Here is a 21,089-nt window from a genome sequence, read left to right on the forward strand (position 1 = left end):
CCAACCAGCCCACATTGATTTTCCTTTCCCTGATCGTCTGCTGCAAACAAGCTTTATATACCTCCAACTGACTGTGACTCAGCCCCCAAGGTCCCACAGGTACCTCCATGTCAGCCTATCCAAAGTGGAACTCCTCTCCCACTGCCATGGATTCTGAGTTGTTGAGAGTATGTGCAGGTCTTGTGGTGTACCTACCTAAGATCAGGTCCCGGCTGCACTGCTGTGACAGCATTGATCACTGGTCAGGCTCAGTTAGAGAAGCAGAACCACTGGCAGATATATATATATATGAATGATATGTGTGTATATACATACATACATGTATGAATATATCTACATATCCATATATGTTTATGTATCCCTGTATATTTATATAAAGGAATTTTTTACAGGGATTTGACCTTACGTAAATAAGTGGAAGAGCTGGTCTCCCTATGATGTGCCTTTACACCTGGTGGTGGAGCTTGAAACCTACAGGACAGGAAATTAGGAAGGGAAGGTGGAGAATAAGAACCAGCAAGAATCCACAAGGACAATCTCCAGCCCACAAGGTGGACTAAAACCCATGTCAGTTTTATATTTTTTCCAACCCTAGTGTGTGGGTGTCTTGCAGAAGTCAGTGTTTTTGTAACAGACCTAAATACACACATGGCCAAAGAGTCAGAACTCCTGATGGAGGATTCATGGGAAGGTGAAGTGGTTTCAGACCAACAACTGCCTCACACCAATGTGGTCAGCAATATGTGTGAGCCACAGAAGGACTACTGTTTCCCTTCCAGCTTGTAAAGCTCCCATAAAAATCTCTCTTGTGGCACATCCTCAACCCAGAATATGTAAGAAAGGGAATTTTGAGAATTTTCCTTAACCTAGCCAAGTTGACACACTTCAAAACAACCCCAATGGTTGCTAATTTTCATGATCTCGGACAAGTGACTTTACTTTTGGAGCCTCAGGTTTCCCATCTGTAAAACAGCAATAATATACTAAAACATCCTTATGAGCATTAAATACTATATTTATTGAATTCTTAGCACAGCGCCTGGCACAGAGTTAGTACTCAGTAAATGTTATTTATTATGATAAACATAGCCCCTCCCCCTATTCTAGTAGCTTAGTTGGTATCCTTAAAGTCCACCCTTTTACCCAAGCTATTGCTTGACTTCTGGTGGTAGGCAAGTTAGCTGAGATGTCATGAAGATATCCTTCCTATGCCAGGAGGCTTCTGGGGACATGGGTCTATTTCTAAGAGGCCTCAGTAGACTACTGTGTGCCAGGCTGCCAAGTTACCTGCCTTTCCATCCTTGGTCAGCACCACCTACCCCACCTGTCCTCAGCCTGAGCCTCTGACAGCGACATCTCTACTTTATTCCCAGCTCCCTGGATCACTAGCTCAGGTAGGGGCCTCCTTGAGCACTGGGAGAACACTGGGGACTAGGCTTCTTTCCAGAGCACATAGTGCTGGTTCTGGTTGGGACAGACAGCCCAGGAAGCCTCACCTGGAGCAGACAGACTACATCTGGGTCATAGGCCTGGAGTACAAAGACCTTAGGTTTTCTCTTTCCTTTGGGAAAGACAGCCCAAAAAAGAATGTTAAGTTACAATAAAACCCTATGGGTGTATATGGCACAGAAGCTCTGGTCTCTATAGGGTTCCTGGTCACTCAGGAAGTCTCAAGTTTCTTTCATGAGAGGGAGGCATAGGTTTGCAGGTGGCCAAGTTCCTCTAACTGAGGCTGTATTCAAAATGAAAATTCAGAATTTTGTATTTTTTTCTACCTCATAGAAAAACGAGATTTTTTTGTCAATATTTCTTACATAAAACTGGAGCCTTTATTTTTTCATAGTCTCAGCCCGGACAATGAATAAAAAACTCAAGGAGACTAAAAACAAAAACACCCATCTAGGCTAGGAGTTGGGCTTGAATTCTATCTCCCCTCAACTTCTTAAATCTGATCAATCATATGGTCCTGCCAGAAATCCCCTGGGTTAGGTCTCAAGTCAGTCTTCCTCCTTCTGTTCTTGCTATCACTACACTGGTTTAGAGTCTATGAAAGCTTCCTAACACTGTTTTTTTTTCCTCTAATAATTCCCCTACATGCAATCACAGTGATTTAGTAGTAATCTATTCCCCTGCACACACCCCCAAAAAAAGGAAAAGGAAGAAAAAGAAAAAAAGAAGGAAAGAACAGGTAACTCTTAATGCATCACTCCCCAGTTCCGCACTTTATATAACTTGCTCCTCTGGTGCTTTCAAGGCCCCATTCCCTAATGTGCCCCCTGGAGGTTCTCCAGGACCCATACTCTGCCCCTTGCCCAGCCTCAATGCACAGATACAGATAAATCATGATCCTTAGTTCACGTCACAATCTCAGTATTGATACATGCATGACTTTTTTTACTATTATAATTTATTTATTTTTAATAGTTACTCAAACTCATATAAGAACTGACACTGACAATACTGTGTCCATTTGCTCCTCAGCCTCACATCCCCAACCACAGGGGACCACCTACAAAGCCATGTGATTCTAGATCTATGCTAAGCCTCCCTGTCTCCAACTCCTGAGTTTTGAGGAACAGTCACCAGAGGGAGAATTTGAAACTGCAGAAGACACACACACACCCAGCATTGCTACCTCAAACTACCTGGTGTGAAGAGAGAAGAAAGATGTTGAATCTCTGATATTTCCAGTCTTTGGATAAATCAACGTCACTCAACTGAGTAATGTTGATCAGTGGTGTCAGTCATCAGTCAGGTGACCCATTCTTCCTCTATGAGGCCAAAACTGTTACTCCCATGCAGGGGTGTTTTGGCCACAGGGAGTGGTCTCTGAAAGAAGCTCACTTCTTCCAATAGATTTGGGGTTGATAAGTTCTCTGACATTTTATGCAAACTTATGTGTGAATGTACCTTTTTGGATGGAAAGTGTTCAAATTTTTCACCAGATTCTCAAAAGGATTTATGACCCAAAAATATTTTAGAGTCACCTTACATGGACACATGAGAAAATGGAAAGGTAATTGTCCCCAAACATGCCCAGTAGTGAGGAGTAGAGCATGAAAGGATAGAGAGCCCAGATCTGCCTCTTAATTTTGCAGAAGGCTGGGTAGTCATGTGGCTGATGGCCAGTGTCTTGTGAGTCTACTCAGTGCATTGTGCACCTCACTGGTGTGCAGAGCTCAATGAAAGGAGCGTCGGCTGGATGGCAGCCTCCATTATCCCCTCAGCTGGATGCTAGGAACAGTGACAACCTGTTCAACTGTCCAGAGTAGCCCTGAGAAACCTCAGGTCTGTTTCCAACTTAACCAAAGAGAGGATGTTTCTCCTCTTCCAGAAAGAAGGCTCTGCCAGTACCTTCCATCTCAGACACTTTTGTCTCAGAAGCTCTGTATTCCTAATTATTCATGTTCTGCCATGAAACACCTCTTATACTGTTGTTTCTTATGACTGACAGCTCTTCTACTGTACTTCATTTAATGTGCCTGAATTCCTTTGGAGAAGAAGGTATCTACATTTTTTTCGTCTTTTGCCCCAAGATGCCTAGCACATCACAGGAGATGAGTATGTGTTTAATGAATGATTATATGGCTCTCTGGCTAGAGTTTTCACACCTTCAGTCAGCCACAACATATTAGTGACCATGTGGGACACACTCAGAGGATCACCCCACCGTGTTCTTCTATCAGCATTTTATATAACTGCACAAAATCTGCTCAGTCCTCCTCTCTCCTCCCATATCCCATGCTTCTCTCATTCACAGCACAACCTCATCTTCAGTGGAGAGAAGGATCGAGCTGAATGGGTAAGAAGAAGGTGTATTTCAGATGAGAGAGTGAGAAGGGGGCAGTTACTAAGGAAAGGGTAAGGCAATAGTACTAGTGAGTAGGGGAGAGACAGTTCTCAAATGGGACAAGCAGGGAATGATTCCTACACTAAGCAGTGGCTCAAGGGCACCCTGAACATGGCTCTCTTGGGATTTTGAATGCTCAGTGTGCTGGGCACTATGCTCTATACTATTGATAAAATTCAGTCCTTGCCTTGTGAAGCTTGCTGTCTTGGCTCATAGAGGTTAAATCACATGTTCCAGATTATGAGGTTAACAAAAGACAAGCCAGACTCATGTCCTGGGTCTCCTAATTCCTGGCCCTGTTTCTTTTTAGCAACAGCCACTGTAGAACATGATCTAAAACCTAAGTAATCATTACCACTCCTCCATGACCTCAGGACCCACATCACCTAGGCAGGAGTATGTCTTCTTTGTTTATGGACCAAGAGTTTACTAGCTCCACAATTATCTCAGATCCTCTTGCGGCCATTCTAGTTGTCAACTCAGCATTCCAGGAAGATGGATTGTGGTACTCAAGAGAATTCTTTCCTGAGTTAGTTTAGTTTCCTGTGATGTCCAGAAACCTCCTTTAAATACCCTGTCCCCACAAGAAGTCAACCATAAAGCGATTTCATGAATACTTCTCCAAGAGGCAAAAAGTGCAGGATTTTTATAGCTGACCTGTCAGGATGAGGATACACTGTCTCACAAGCATGTTCAGACCAGGTATCCTTTCCTCCTTCACACTGGTGTCTACAGAGATGAGTATTACCTACTCCAAGTTGTCCCGGGACAGGACTGAGGCCCACAGGACTGCAATAAGAGCTGCACACAGCCATCAGACCAGTCTCCCAGGCAGATCCAGGCAGCAAGAACTGAACAATGTGGATGAGATACTTCCTCTGAGTCTCATCCTGCACATTTACAACACAAAAGGGGGTCAATAAGATCAGCTGCTAGCAAACTGTTCTTTTAGCCCCAGAATACTTTCTAAAAGAAAACAATACCAAGAAGTATAAACAAATAAAGAAAATAACAGGGGAGATTATCTGTTTGAAAATGACCATGGGCTCTGAGGGAGGCCAAAATTCTACCCTGCTCAGCCCAATGAACCTTAGTAAGCTCCATGGGACTCCTGGGGCTCCACGGAACACAGCTGGGGGAAGGGTGGGATCCCTAGCAATCCTTTCCTCTTCAGTAGTCTAAAGTCTGATTCTAAAACTCGTATCTATTATTAAGAGTTGATTCTGAGAGTTCTGGTCAAGATGGAGGTGTAGGTAGAAATGCTTCACTTCCTCGCACAACCAAAAGAAGGATAACAACCAATCTAAAAACAATAGATAGACATCCAGAAGTGCCAGAATATCAAACTGCATGGAACTCTAACAACCAAGGAGTTAAAGAAACATCCACCCTGACTGGTAGGAGGGACTGAGATGGGAGATGGGCGGCCACGCAGGGAGGATGCACAGGTGAGGAGGGACTGGCTGAGAGGACTCCAGGCAAGGTGGCAGACCATGTGGGTAAGGTGGGGCTGGCTGAACATGAAACTAAAGACTCAAAGCTAGCTATTAACTACTGCAGAAGTGGCACTAGCGGGGGAATCTCCCAGTCTCACATGAAAGAGTTCATTTGAAAGTGGGGCTAGAACAGAGCAAGCGAGTGGCATTTTTTGCTCTGACCTCTCCCCCACAGACAGCATTACAACGCAGCAAAGAGGGTCACCTCACCCCACTGAATACCTAAGGCCCCACCCCATTACAACATAATAGGTGTGCCAAGATGAAGAAATATGGCCCAAGTGAAAGAACAGATCAAAACTCCAGAAAAAGACTAAGCAACAAGGAGATAGACAACCTATCTGATGCAGAGGGCAAAGTACTTTAATCAGGATGGTCACAGAACTAATTGAGCTCGATCACAAAATGAAGGAGGAAATGAAAGCTACCCAAAGTGAAATAAAGCTAAATATATAGGGAACCAACAGTGAAGAGGAAGAAACCAGGACTGAAATCAGTGATTTGGAACAAGAGGAAGAAGTAAACATCCAACTGGAACAGAATTAAGAAATAAGAATTCAAAAAAAAATGAGGAGAGGCTTAGAAGCCCTGGGAGGGCTTTAAGTGCCCTAACATCAGAAACATAGGGGTGCCAGAAAAAGAAAAACAAGAGCAAGAAGTTGAAAACTTATTTGAAAAAATAATGAAGGAAAACATCCCCGATATGGAAAAGGAAACAGACTTCCAGGAAGTCCAGGAAGCCCAGAGAGTCCCAAAGAAATTGGACCGAAGGAAGCACACACCAAGGTATATCATCATTCATTAAGTTACCCAAGATTAAAGAAAAACAGAAAAAGCAGCAAAAGAAAAGGAGGCAGACCGTTACCTACAAAGGAGTTCTTATAAGACTATCAGCTGATTTCTCAAAAGAAATCTTGCAGGCAAGAAGGGGCTGGAAAGAAGTATTCCAAGTCATGAAAGGCAAGGACCTATACCTAAGATTACTCCATCCAGCAAAGCTATCATTTAGAATAGAAGGGCAGATAAAGTGCTTCCCTGATAAGGTCAGGTTAAAGGAGTTCATCATCACCAAGCCCTTATTATATGAAATATTAGAGTCTTCTCTAAGAAACAGAAGACCAAAACTATGAACAGTAAAATGACAACAAACTCACAACTATCAACAACTGAACCTAATACAACAAAAACAAAAACTAAGCAAACAACTAGAACAGGAACAGAACCACAGAAATGGAGATCCCATGAAGGGTTTTCAGTGGGGAGGGGAAGGGGAAGAATGAGGAGAAAGGTACAGGGAATAAGAAGCATAATTGATAGATAGGGAGAGGTTAAGAGTGGTATAGGAAACAGAGAAGTCAAAGAACTTATATGTATAACCCATAGACATGAACTAGGGAGAGGGGAATGCTGGACGCAGGGTGGAGGGGGCATAAATGGGAGGAAAAAATGGGACAATTATAATAGCATAATCAATAAAATATACTTTAAAAAAAGAAGACTTGATTCTCACTTGGATGTTAGTAACTCATTACCTATCTTCTCAATTGCAATAAGAGAAATGAAGCCCCCTTGTTTAGGAAGTAATAGATATCTGCACTTGTTCCTTCCCTGAAGGATTTTAATCCAGAGATGTTTAGCGTCTCCAGTTACAGCACACCTTGCCATGGTACTCAACAATTATAGCACAGGTCACATCACTATCCTCCCCAAATATGGCTTCATGCAGTTGAGCATCCCAGTTGTCCTTCTGTGGGTATTGGTTGGATTCCCTGCACATCAGCCTTGAATGTGAGCTTCTTATACTCTTTTAGCACCTAGGGAAGCTGCTGGTTGGGCAGACTTCTCTGGCAGTAGTTGTGTTCTTTGTTGTAGCTTCCATACTTGGCTTCCAAATGTCCCTGGTCATATTCTACACACATAGGTCTATAGTCATTAATCTTTTCTGCTACCAGTCAAAAACTCTTCCAGAAGATGAATTCTTTGTTTACATTGACCAAATATTGTCTATTTTAATAATGAGATGAACTTACTGAAACTAGTAATTTGTACTCTAATGCACAGTAATGTTATACAGACTGAATGTCTGTGTTGTCCCAGAATTTGTAAGTTGAAACCCTACCCTGTAAAGTGATGATATTAGGAGGTAGGGCCTTTGGGAAGTAATTAGGATTACATGAGGTCATGAGCCTTATAAGAGTCCCCTCTCTGCTCTCTGCCATGTGAGCACACAGCAGAAAGTCAGCTGTCTGCAACTTGGAAGAGGTCTCTCACAGAACTGAACCATGCCAGTGCCTAACCACAGTTCCAGTCTCCAGAACTGTGAGAAGTAAATATCTGTTGTTTGTAAGCAACCCCAGCTATAGTACTTTGTTACAGTAGCCAACTGACTAAGACAAGCAGCAAAACAAAATTTGGCATTCCCTGCTGGCTGTGAAAACACAAATACTTAGAAGAGCCAGGTAGGTTCAAAAAACCAAAAACAAACAAAAAAACAGATGTCTGCATCCTATCCCCGTGCACTTAGTCAATAGGTCAGGAGGGCCCTGCTATCTATTTTTAACAAACCCTCCAGTGATTCTAATGAACACCGAAGTTGGTAAATCAGAATAGTTCAACAAGAGTCCTGCTCACATGTCACCTCCTTCAGGAATCCTTTCTGACCTCCTCCCCCCTCTCTTCCTAATCCCTAAAGTAGGTCCTCCTCCTTCTCCATGGTCCCAAAACATACTTAGTTTACTTCTATCTCATGAAAAATCACATTGTACTGTAATTATACCTACCTATCTTCCTCCTCCCCCCAGGAACACCAGAAGTTCCTCTGGAATAAAACTGAGCCATTCATCTCTGTATCCTCGGTGCCTTAATATCTGCATGTAAAATGCTCAGTCCTTTCTTCCAAAAAGTTTGCAACATAGAAATTAAGGCCTAAAAAAGTTTAAATAGCAATACAAAATCAAGGGGCATACCATCATTCAAGTACATATGTTGTAAATAATATGAAATTAATTACCAGCAAAAAATAACAACTAGCATTTATTGAGCTGCATAAAGGTTAAGCAATTTTCCCAAAGTCACACAGCTAGTAAGTGACAGAGTCTGAACTGGAATCCAAGGGTCTGTCCTACAGCTTGTGCTTCGCTCCTGTGTGAGAAACTTGTCTATTAAGAAGAGTCAGTGCCATGGGAAATTAGAGGATAGAGACATACATAGGGGCTGGAAAGTATAAGGAAGATGCCTGGGGCTGGGTCTAAGGATATTTGGACAGGAGTGAAGGTATGTAGTAAAGAAGTTGGCTCTGCCAAAAGATAGATCTGACCTTGTCCCTGGCTCCTAGGAGGTAATTTCTAAACTCTTGAAATTTCTTTTCTTATTGTTTTCTTATATTTAATTGAATGTAAAATCACAGTAAAGGATAACATTCAATTTTTGAGCTTAAACAAAGAAGTAATATCAACTTCTGGCCAAGATGGAGACATAGGTAGACACACTGTGCCTCCTCACACAACCAAAAGGACAGCAATAATTTAAAAACAAAAAACAACCAGAACTCACAGAAAATTGAACTGTATGGAAGTCCAACAACCAAGGAGTTAAAGAAGACATATTCATCCAGACTGGTAGGAGGGGCAGAGTCGGGCAGCAGGAGTGGAGAGAACTCGAGGCAAGGCTGCAGCTGGCCAGCAAGGCAGCAGCTTGACTGGGCAGTCTCACATTCACACACAGATAAACCAGGTGAAAAAAAGGGGGAGCAGGAACTCCCAGCCTAACAGGAAAGTCTTTTGGAGAGCCACAGGGTCCTAGAACATACACAAACCCACCCACATGGAAATCAGCACCAGGAGGGCCCAATTTGCTTGGGGGAAGTGGGGAAAGTGACTGAAACCTGGTGGAGAGTGCAGCAAGCACCATTGTTCCCTCTCAGACCCCTTCCTTACATACAGCATCACAACACAGCATCCTGTGTTATCTTGCCCTAGTGAACACCTAAGGCTCCGCTCCTCACTATGTAACAGGTGCAACGAGACAAAAAAAAAATGGCCCAAATGAAAGAACAGATCAAAGCTCCAGAAAAAATACAACTAAGCGACGAAGAGGTAGCCAACCTATCAGATACATAGTTCAAAATACTGGTAATCAGGATGCTCACAGAATTGGTCGAATTTGGTTGCAAATTAGATGAAAAAGTGAAGGCTATGCTAAGTGAAATAAAGGAAAATGTACAGGGAATCAATAATGATGGGAAGGAAACTGGGACTCAAATCAATGGTGCAGACCAAAAGGAAGAAAGAAACATCTAATCAGAAAAGAATGAAGAAACAAGAATTCAAAAAAATGAGAAGAGGCTTAGGAATTCGGGACATCTTTAAACATTCCAACATCTGAATTATAGAGGTACCAGAAGGAGAAGAGGAAGAGCAACAAGTGGAAAAGTTATTTGAACAAATAATAAAGGAGAACTTCCCCAATCTGGCTAAGGAAATAGACTTCCAGGAAGTCCAGGAAGCTCAGAGAGTCCCAAAGAAATTGGACCCAAGGAGGAAACACCAAGACACATCATAATTATATCACCCAAGATTAAAATGAAGCAGAGAATCCTAGATCCAGCAAGAGATAAGGAGGCAGTTCCCTACAAAGGAGTTCCCATCAGATTGTCAGCTGATTTCTCAAAAGAGACCTTGCAGCCAAGAAGGGGCTGGAAAGAAGTATTCAAAGTCATGAAAGGCACAGACCTACATCCAAGATTGCTCTATTCAGCAAAGCTTTCACTTAGAATGGATGGGCAGGTAAAGTGCTTCTCAGATAAGGTCAAGTTAAAGGAGTTCATTATCACCAAGCCCTTATTATATGAAATGTTAAAGGGATTTTTCTAAGGAAAAGAACATAAAAAATATGTACAATAAAATAACCACACCTAAAACAAAAACAAAAACAAACTAAGCAAACAACTAGAACAGGAACAGAACCACACAAATGGAGATCACATGAAGGATTATCAATAGGGGAGTGGGAGAGGAAGAGAAGTGGAAAAGGTACAGAGAATAAGTAGCATAGATGATAGGTAGAAAATAGACAGGGGGAGGGTAAGAATAGTATGGGAAAAGTAGAATCCAAAGAACCTATATATATGACCCATGGCCATGAATTAAAGGGGGGGAATGAGGGTGGGAAGGGATATGCAGGGTGGAGGGGAATGAAGGGGAGAAAATGGGACAACTGTAATAGCATACTCAATAAAATATATTTTTTAAAAAAAGGAAGTAATATCTAAGTCCTTTCCAAACCACTTTTTTTATTCTTTCAGATACTTGCCAGTATCTAGCTGATTTAGTTCCACAAGATAACACATTCTCTAAGTATCCATGAGGTCATAATGCCCTAGGGCATTCTGTTCTGGCACTCATTCTGCCTGTCCAACACACATTCTCTGTGCTTTACCCATCCTTGGTTCTACATAGTCCAGTCTCAGTTTCTCTCTTCTACTCCAATTTGCTTAATGCCCCTCCCCCCCCAAAAAAAACAGTAGATTCCAATCCCAGTATTTTCTGTGTTCCTTCTATCACCAAAGCACACTCAATTCTCTCTTTAATTGGTGTATTCTGTACCCTTGTGCTAGTTCCCAACCTGCTGACTCATGGAAGTCCTACCATTAGTTCTGCTTTTCCTCCTCACCTATCCAACAGGCACCCATGTGGGCTGACCTTCACCCCATATGGAGTCTTGAGGGTTGGCTGAAGCAGGGAATAGCCAGTGGGGGCACTTTCCCAAGTCCAGACTTGCCATGGTCATTACAGGTTTACTGGCTACAGAGGCAACCAGTGGCATTGGCAAGGAAGGAGAGGAGGGCAGCAGATGACAAGAAAAAGCCACAAAAGCTAGTCTTCATGGTCCTAGCCCCATATTGGGACCTTCATTTGGTGCCCTCCAGGAATTTCTTGAGTAATAGGAGTGTCTTTGTTATTCATGGTAGACCCCTGGAACCATACCTGATACTTTATGCTAACAAAGTTATCCAGCCCGAGCCACTCCAACCACATTATATCAGATGGACCTCTAGGAAAGGGGTGCTGAAGACTGACTTTAACCAATGGATGGTCAATCAGTCAATCATGACTATGTTACAAAGTCCCAACAAACACTCTGGACACTGAGGCTTGGATGTCCCAGGTTGTTGATACTCACACATATTGTCACACACTGATGCTGGGAAAGTAGCAGGTCCTGAAAACATAGAAACTTTGTATTTCCAAACCTCCTAAATGCCACTAATTCTGACTTGTACTTTTCCCTATAATAAATAGTAACCATGAGTATAAGTTTCCATAAGTTTTGTGAGACTGTTGGTGAATCAAACATGAGATGGTTTTGGGAAACCCCTGAACTTGCAGTTGGTGTCAGAAAAGAGGGTGGTCTTGTATGCACTCTTCCCTCTAAATTTGTAAGTTGGATCCTTGCAGTTGGGGTCAGAATTCTTGGGCCAACTTGGCCTTTGGAGGACTGTGTCCTTAACCTCGCAGTTTGGCAAATTCCAACTATAGGGCATAAAGGAATTATCCAAGCCTCCCATCCAGGTCTTCCAGAGCTAAAGTGGCCTTCTAAGAGCAGGTGCAGCTACTGCCTTCTGCCAGTTTAAAATCAAGGCAAAGATGCCAAAGGCATATGCACTAACACCACTGGAATTATCTCTGCTAAAATTCAGTGTAAGCTGTATTGCCCCAATCACCTGGGGCATAGGAGTGCTCCATAAATGTGCTTTTTTACACTGCCTTCAGGCTCAAGTTATGTGGTAGTGATATTGGCAGGGGGAGGGTCTGGAAATGCAGCCAGTCTACCAAGAATCATTATTTGGGACTAAGGTGAAAGTTACATACTGGCAGATTGTACCCCAGATCATTTTCAAGAGTCCTTATCACTTAGAAATACCTACCGAAGTCTTACAGATGAAATTTGATGTCTGGGATTTGCTTCAAAATAATTCAGGGTGGGATGGGAAGTGGATGGGGACATACATGAGTCAACATAGGTGTATGTTAACTGCAGAAGGTAATGAACACATGGAGCTTCATTATATAAATTTCTTCTTGTGTGTATGTTTAAAGTGTTCCATAAGAAAAAGCTGGGTTGCCAAGTGGTTTCTTACACAGAGAGAAAACAGTCACTGAATGAGAAAAGTGGCTCCTTGTGCCTAGGCTATGAAACAAGATGGTTTAGACTGGATACTTAAACCAAGATGGTTTACCCCGAGAGTCTGGAATTTTAGTATGTGCTCAGCAGAGGGACCAGCCCCCAGTAAAATCCTTGGGTGCTGAAGCCCTAATGGGCTTCCCTGCACAGAAACATGGCACACATGTTGCTGCATTCTGTCGCTAGGGAAGCAGAGAGTGTGAGCTCTGTGTGAACCTCAATGGGAGGGAGAGAAGAGAAGGAAGCCTAGATATCACCCCCCTCAGACTCTGCCCTTACAGTCCCTCTGCCTCTCTTCCAACTGCACTGTCATAAAATTTAGCCATGAGCATGACTATATGCTCAGTCCTGGGAGTTCTTCTAGTGATTCACCAAATGTGGGGGTGGCACCACACAGTAGGACCCCGACACAATTATTATAATTTTAAAATAAGATTTTATGTAAATATATGGATTTTTAATTTCTCTTTAAAAAGCAAATAGGGGAGGGGTGGAGGTGAGCAAAGGGGGACTGGAAATGGGGGACATCTGTAATAGTGTCAAATTTTAAAGATTGAAAGTAAATTTAAATGCTAGTAAATGCCCTTCTTTCAATACTTATACAAAAAAGTATATACTATTACATATATTAAACCTAAAAGCAAAATATTTTTTTAAAAGCACATAATCTGAAAACCTTGGATCTTTACCAGGAGTCGAGCATGGCCTCTCCAGTTCAACAGTTCCCACCCAGACTGCTTCAGCTGTTTCTATATTCTACCTGGCCCCTGCAAGCATTTGATTTTTACATCCATGAGCAGGAAGAGGGAATTTTGACAGGAGCCTCAGATACACCTCCTGAGGTGTTTTCATTAAGAGAAATTGATTCACTGTCCATTAAAGGTCCTTTAGGTCTGTCAAATCCAACAAATTCAGCAAATATTTACAAAGCTTAGAATTTACTAGGCTCATGCTAATTAATATTAACAACAATAATACGTACCATTTACTGGCTCTATCCCTATCCCAGGCTTTACCTACATCATTCCTAATCCTGACAATATCTCCAAGGCCAGTTTAATGATCGCCATTTCCAAGGTCATTTGTTGTGTGACCATTGGGTGTCTATGCTAAGTGAAGGCAAAGTCATAGGCAGTGGAAACAGGCCAAATGAGACAAAGCCCCTGCTTACACAGTCTTACATTTTTATCAGCAAAGACAAATAACAAATTAATCAACAAGTGAATAAATATTATGTCTCAGGCAATGATAACTACTGTGAAGTAAAATCAAGCCAGCAGAAGGGAGAAGAGGAAGGGACTCGAGGATGTATAACTAGGAAGACTCTCTCTGAGGACATTACATTTGAGCAAGGACCTGAATGAGGTCAGCATGGGAGCCATGCAAAGGCTCCCACTTCCCAAGATGAGAGAAAACATGTGCAAAGGTCTTGTAGCAAAGTGAGCTTGGCTCATCTGAGTCGTTAGAGCTTAGTCAGCAAGAGACCAATGAAGTCAGCAGTAGCCAGATGAAGGCCTTTGGATGTTATTCTGGGTGAGACAGGAAAAGATTGGAGTGCTTTAATCAGGGTGTAAAGCATAGGCAGAAAGTGAGGCTCAGAGACAGTCAATAACATTGCCTATAAGTAGCAAAACTGAAACTCAATCTTATATCTGACTCCAAAGAGAGTCCAAGGTTCAGGCTGTTGCAAAAGCATAACTTGGGAACCTTTTTTTTCTCAGCAAGCTCTCTGAGATCTGAAAACCCCCCAAAACTCTTGGTTTCCCTTTGCTCTAAGACCCTCTCTCATAATATCATGGTTCATGGGACTTGCTATGCTGACAAGGTGGCATCTATTACATTCACCCTTTTGGCTAAGATCATCTGTAGGTAGATGTTTCTGAATGATCATTAAAATTTAGTAACACAGGAGCATATTCTACATGAATCCATTGATAACAACTCATGGGTAAATGCAGTTTTTGTCAGTCAAGTCACTTGAAAATCATTGATATTTTTAAAAGCCTGAGAGAAAGTCTTAGTTTAAAAAAAAAATCACCTTGCAATACAAATTGTGACTTCCTCTCCTCTTTATATTCAGAATTATAGCTTTTGTACACCAGTTTTCTTAAAGCAATTGATGCCTAAATTATTAGTGTCAGCATTACTGTACTATATTGCCTCTATGAAGATATGTAACTTTAGATACAGTTTGATAAAGTTTACATACGGTTAATTCCCCTGACCTCTTGGTGAAGTAGCTATGCTGAAGAGAACTTGCCCATGAAATCTAGTACATTTATACAGCCTCTTTAGAATTTCAATCCTCTCCTCACTGTCATATAAAAACAGTTCCCCTAGAACACTGGGACACTGGATTCTTTTAGTCCTATATCTGAATCTTATTTGGCCAAAAAAAAAGCAGCCTTTAATTCCTCAGAGGACTCCCACAGGAAGCCAAGGTAGGTGTGTTCTGAGCTTGCTAATGATCAAAGAGAGAAACCAGCTTTTGTGCCAGCAACTCTTGACTATTCAGGGGCTGGTGATTCAATTTGTGATTAACTGGACCTCTTGTCTTTTCCTGATTTCACTGATCATTAGCCCATGGCCCCTTCAGGCCAAAAAGATAAAAGGAGTGCCAGGCAGGGTGGTCCCTTGGCTTCTTGGCCAATCCTGTAAAAGGGAGCAGAGCAGAGAAGTAGTCATATGTAATGGGGAAAATGAGGTTTAGGGATTGTCCAGATTTCAATGTGCCGGTTTCTCCATAGCTCTCTTGCCCTCCACCTGAATCCCTTACTGCTGCAATGGACATTTCCCTTAGATAGAGTGGGGGCATAGAAAGAGAACCCAGTGGATTCTGGATGTGATATTTCAAGTGCCTGGGTGCAGGGGGTAAAGCTGCCTTTTGCAAGCCTAAGCTGCTCAGAGCATCGGTCTCCTCACCATTTCTGTGGTGAGTGTGTCTAGACTGGCGTGGGGTGAGGTGGCTTTTACACAGAACATCTCTTCACCAGGAACAGCAATGCTTTTATCCAGAGAAGAATATTTCAACCTCTTGGAAAACACTTTCTGGAATTCCAAAAGCTTCTAAAAAGGAGAGGAGAGAGAGAAAAAGGGAGGGGGAGAAGAATGAGAAGGAGGCAGGAAAGAAGAGAAAGATGGAAGGAAGAATGGGAGGAAGGGAGGGAGGGAAGAAAAGGGGAAAGAGATGGGGAGGGAGAAAAAAAGAGGGGTGGGAAGAAGAAAAGAAGGGAGAGAGAGAAGTGGGAGAAATTATAGTTCAGCCTTAAAGGTTTTGATTCCAAAATACAGTCTTAGAACAGTCCTTCCTAGTATCTGAATCACACTGATGAACAAGAGCTAGATCATAAATCTAGCCCCTTAGCAAAGTCAAGCCATCCAGAAAGAGGGCCAGAGAGATTTGGCAGAAGCAAAGAGGCAGGTCTTCAAAGGCAAGGTCTGCCACTTATTCACTTTATCTTTGGGCAAGTCAACCTCAAAGCCTCAATTTCCTCATATTAACAGTCCACATAATAAGGACACAAATTTCTTCAAATGCTGGGAGAAAGAGCTGGGACTCCCAAGTATAGGTACCAGCCCATCAGGGGGCAGAAGGAAAGCACTGGATGCATGAACTGAGTTTCAGAATGGGTACGTGAATCTAGGCCCCTGCAGAAGATGCCTAGTTACATCCCTGCATTCTATTCCTGGCACCTAAGTGTCTGGCTGGCTCCACTGCCCCTTTATGTTTCAACTGTTCATGGTAGTAAGGCATGCAGGACCCACTGGTCTCATTTATGGACTCTCCCAGACCCATGGTATAGTGACAAGGAGTCTTGCCTAGGCATTTTGAGATTAAAGTCCCATATGACACTGGCTCATTCAGTGATATTGAAAAGCCATATAATTCTATTAATCTGTGTTGCTTTTCTTAAAATGGAAGCAAGAATTCCTCCCCTACACATGGGGAGTTAAACTGTGTGACCTGAAAAGTGAAAAGTGCCACAAGTGAAGGGATAATGTAGGGGGTTGGAATCTAATTTTTTTAGTTATTCAAAAGAACTTCCTAATTTTCAAACCCCTTTGTAAATATTTGTATTCTGAGATTCTGTATCTAAGCATGAGCCAAAGAAAGGAACTTCATGGAGCCAGATGCCCAAGTAGTAACCCCAGGACTTCCTCCTTGCCATCAAAGATGGGGAGGTACAAGTGGTCCTCAATGCACACACAATAGAAGAGCACCAACAGCAGGAACACCAGCAGTGCTGAAAGCCAGAGATGCAAAGTCAACACTTCCTATCCAGAGACAGAAGGACCAAGAGCTGCAGTTCTCAAACCTTCAGATGTGAGAATCCCATTATACACCTAAAAATTATAATGTGGGTTATATCTAACTACATTTATCATATTTCAAATTAAAACAAATTTTTTAAACACAAGAACATACAAGTACACATATCAATACCTCCGTCAGAGGGACTCCATCCTCCCAGGTCATGGAGCTTCTGGAACACTCCACTGTACACTCATGTATGAAAGAGAGTGAAGATGAAAATGCAGTCTTAGTATCAGTACTGAAATAGACTTGACTTCTCAGATCCCCTTCAGGAATTTCAGGCACCTCCAGGTTCTCTGCATCACCCTGTGAACACCACTGCTCTGGTGCTGCTCAAACTTGGATGTGCCTACAAATCACCTACAAATATTGTGTTAAAATGAAGATTCTGATCAATAGATCTGAGATGGGGACCAAAATTCTGCATTACTGACAAGTCCCCAGATGACTGATGTTGCTGCCACTTGGACCACATGTTGAATAGTAAGGCCATAAAGATCAGAGAAAGAAAAGCTCACCTTTGACTAAAGTGACCATAAATTGGATCTTACAAATTGGATAATGTAATTTTAAATGGTTGGAATGGGTAGAAAGTTCATTCCAAGTGGGAGAGCTGACAAACAAGAGTGCAGATGTAAAAAAAAAATGCAAGTTTGGCCAAAGTGTAAGTTTCATAAAATCCTCAAGCTACCTACCACCCACCCCCAAGGCTACACACACTGTGTGTAGTTTTGGTTTGGGCAAAGATGCTACTGGTCTTGGCATCTTAATGCAAGGGGTGTTAGACATTTTTCCACCCATCTTTATCATCAACAAATATCTATTGAGTGTCAGTGAGAAACAAGAAAGTCCAGTGGACATTAATAGTCTTGATTTTCCATCCACAACTCACTTTTCTCTTGAAAATCATAATTTTCCCATACTCAGACTAACTAATTTGGGTGGGATTGACTCAGAAGGAGCACATAGTCCAAGTGGAGCCAATCAAAGCACAACCTCCCTTTGGTCACAGGGATTGTTTCAAGAATGGGTACAGGACCCAGGAAAGCCACTGAAGGCTCTTTCTGGTCTTCTTCTGGTTTTACAGAGAGACTACTCTCCTTGCAGAAGAGAGATCATCATCCATGTGAGAGATATGCCCAAGAAGCCCTAGCTGTTTGAGTCTTCCTAGGCCAGTTTTTTTTCAATTATAGTTTACATTCAATATCACTTTTTATTAGTTTCAGGTATGCAGCATAGTGGTTAGACAATCATATACTTTACAAAATGATTTCCCTGATATTTCAGGTACCCACTTAACACCATACATATGATATTATTGATGGTGTTCCCTATGTTATACTTTATATCTGCATGACTATTTTGTAGTTACCAATTTATACTTCTTAGTCCCTTCACATTTTTTCACCTAGTCCAATCTCCATCCCCTCTGACTGTTCTCTGTATTTATGAATTGTTTTCTACTTTGTTCATTTATTTTGTTCTTTAGATTCCACATGTAAGTGAAATTATATAGTAGTTGTTTCTCTCTAATTTATTTCACTTAGCATAATACCCTCTAGATCCATCTATGCTGTGATAAATGGTAAGATTTCGCTCTTTTTTATGGCCATGTAATATTTCATCATATATCTGTACCACCACTTTTTTATCCATTAGTCTATGAATGGGCAGTTGGGTTGTTTCCACATCTTGGCTATCAATAATGTTGCCATGAACATAGGACTGAATATATCCTTTCAAATTAGTGTTTTAGGTTTCTTCCAATATATAGTCAAAACTAAAATTGCTGGGTCATAGGACAGTTTCATTTTTAATTTTCTGAGGAACATTCATACTATTTACCATAGTGGCTGCACCAATCTACATTCCCACCAACAATGCACACCTTTTTTCTCATCCTTACCAACACTTGTTTTTTGTAGATTCATAGATGATAGTCATTCTGACAGGTATGAAGTTGTATTTCATTATGGTTTTAATTTGCATTTCTCTGATGAGTAGCGACTTTCAGCTTCTTTTCATATATCTATTGGCTATCTGTATGTCTTCTTTGGAGAAGTGTCTCTTCATGTCCTCTGCCCATTTTTTAATTGGATTATTTGGTATTTTTTGGTGTTGAGTTGTGTAAGTTCTTTTTTTTAAAGATTTTATTTATTTATTTATTTATTAGAGAGGGAAGGGAGGGAGATAGAGAGAGAGAGAGAGAAACATCAATGTGCGGTTGCTGGGGGTTATGGCCTGCAACCCAGGAATGTACCCTGGCTGGGAATCGAACCTGGGACACTGAGTTGTGTAAGTTCTTTAAAAATTTTACCTATTAACCCTTTATTGGATGTATCGTTGGTGAACATGTTCCCACATTAAGTAGGTTGTCTTTTCATTTTGTTGACAGTTTCCTTTACCATGCAAAACTTTCTAATTTGATGTAGTCCCATGTTTATTTTTTACTTTGTTTTCCTTGCCTGAGAAGAAATGTCAGAAAAATATTACTAAGAGAAATATCAGACATTTTACTGCCTGTTTTCTTCTAGGGTTTTTATGGTTTCAAGTCTTACATTTATGTCTTTAATCCATTTTGAATTTATTCTTGTATATGGTATAAGAATATGGTCTAGTTTTATTTTTTGTACGTATCTGTCCAATTTTTCCGACACCATTTATTGAATAGACTGTCTTTAAACCATTGTGTGTTCTTGCCTCCTTTGTCAAATATTAATTGACTATAAAGGCAAAGGTTTATTTCTGGGTTCTCTATTCTGTTGATTGACCTATGTATCTGTTTTTATGCCAGTACTATCCTGTTTTAATTACTATGGCCTTGTAGTATAGTTTAATATCAGGTAGCATGATACCTCCAACTTTGTTCTTTTTTCTCAAGATTGCTGTGGCTACTCAGGATTTTTTGTGGTTCCATATAGAATTTTTTATTATTTATTCTTGTCCTATGAAAAAATACCATTGGTGTCTTGATAGGAATTGCATTGAATCTATAGATTGCTTTGTGTTTTATGGACATCTTAATGATGTTAATTCTTCTTATCCATAAGTTTCCATTTATTTGTATCTTTTTCCATTTTGCTCTTCACTGTTCTATAATTTTTTTGAGTACAGACCTTTTATTTCCTTGGTTAGATTTATTCCTAGGTATTTTATTTATTTATTTATTTATTTATTTAATGGTACAATTATAAATGAGATTTTTTCTTAGTTTTTCCTTCTAGGAGTTCATTATTGATGTATAAAAATGCAACTAATTTCTAAATATTTATTTTGTATCCTGCTACTTTACTGAATTCATTTATCAGTTCCAGTAGTTTTTTTGAGGAGTGGAATCTTTAGGGTTCTATATATACAGTATCATGTCATCCACAAATAAAGACAGTTTTACTTCTTCCTTTCCAATTTGGAATCTTTTTATTTCCTCTTTTTGTCTGATTGCTATGGCTAGTACTTCCAGTATTATGTCAAATAAGAGTGGTGAAAGTGGACATTCCTGTCTTGTTCCCAATATTAAGGAAAGCACTTTTAGTTTTTCCCTGTTGAGTATATGTTCACTGTGGGTTTGTCACATATAGCCTTTATTATGATGAGGTATGTTTCCCCTATTCCCACTTTACTGAGAGTTTTTATCATAAATAGGTGCTGGATTTTGTCAAATGTTTTTGGTTGGTTTATTATGCAGCAAAAAGAAACAGAACTGGGTCTGCTTGGCTTTCCTGTTAATTCCAGGGTTAAAACACCAGGAAATGAATAAAAACCCAGGGCAAGGAAAACATTGGACAAAGAACAAAGTCTCCAGCTGTCTTCACTTTGATCCAACAAGCTGATTCTAAGTTTTGTTAATGGGCTCTTGCTGTATATTGCTGTATATCTCCCTCTGGTAACTCATTTTCCTGAGCATCTGCCATGGGGCTAGTTATCAGACATTTCAAATGCTATATCTTAAGTCTGAACAGAGACATATCATTACCCTATTTACAGACAAGAAAACTAATGTGCAGAGAGATCAGGCACAGCAGGTAAATGATGGAGCCAAGACTCCAACTTGGTCTCTGGACCCAAAGCCCATCTTCCTAAAATTCCAAGCTATCTGCCCATTGATTTCTGCTCTCTCCTGCAGTGCTTTCAAAATTCCCAACAGAATAGCACATTCTACTACAAGGCAAGACCATAAAACAGTGAGATTCTTTTTCTGTCTAGCATGTCCTAGGTTGTCTCATCACAGTTCCAGAGCCTGAACTCT

The sequence above is a fragment of the Phyllostomus discolor genome, chromosome 4 (genome assembly GCF_004126475.2).
Source record: "Phyllostomus discolor isolate MPI-MPIP mPhyDis1 chromosome 4, mPhyDis1.pri.v3, whole genome shotgun sequence".
Classification (NCBI taxonomy): domain Eukaryota; kingdom Metazoa; phylum Chordata; class Mammalia; order Chiroptera; family Phyllostomidae; genus Phyllostomus; species Phyllostomus discolor.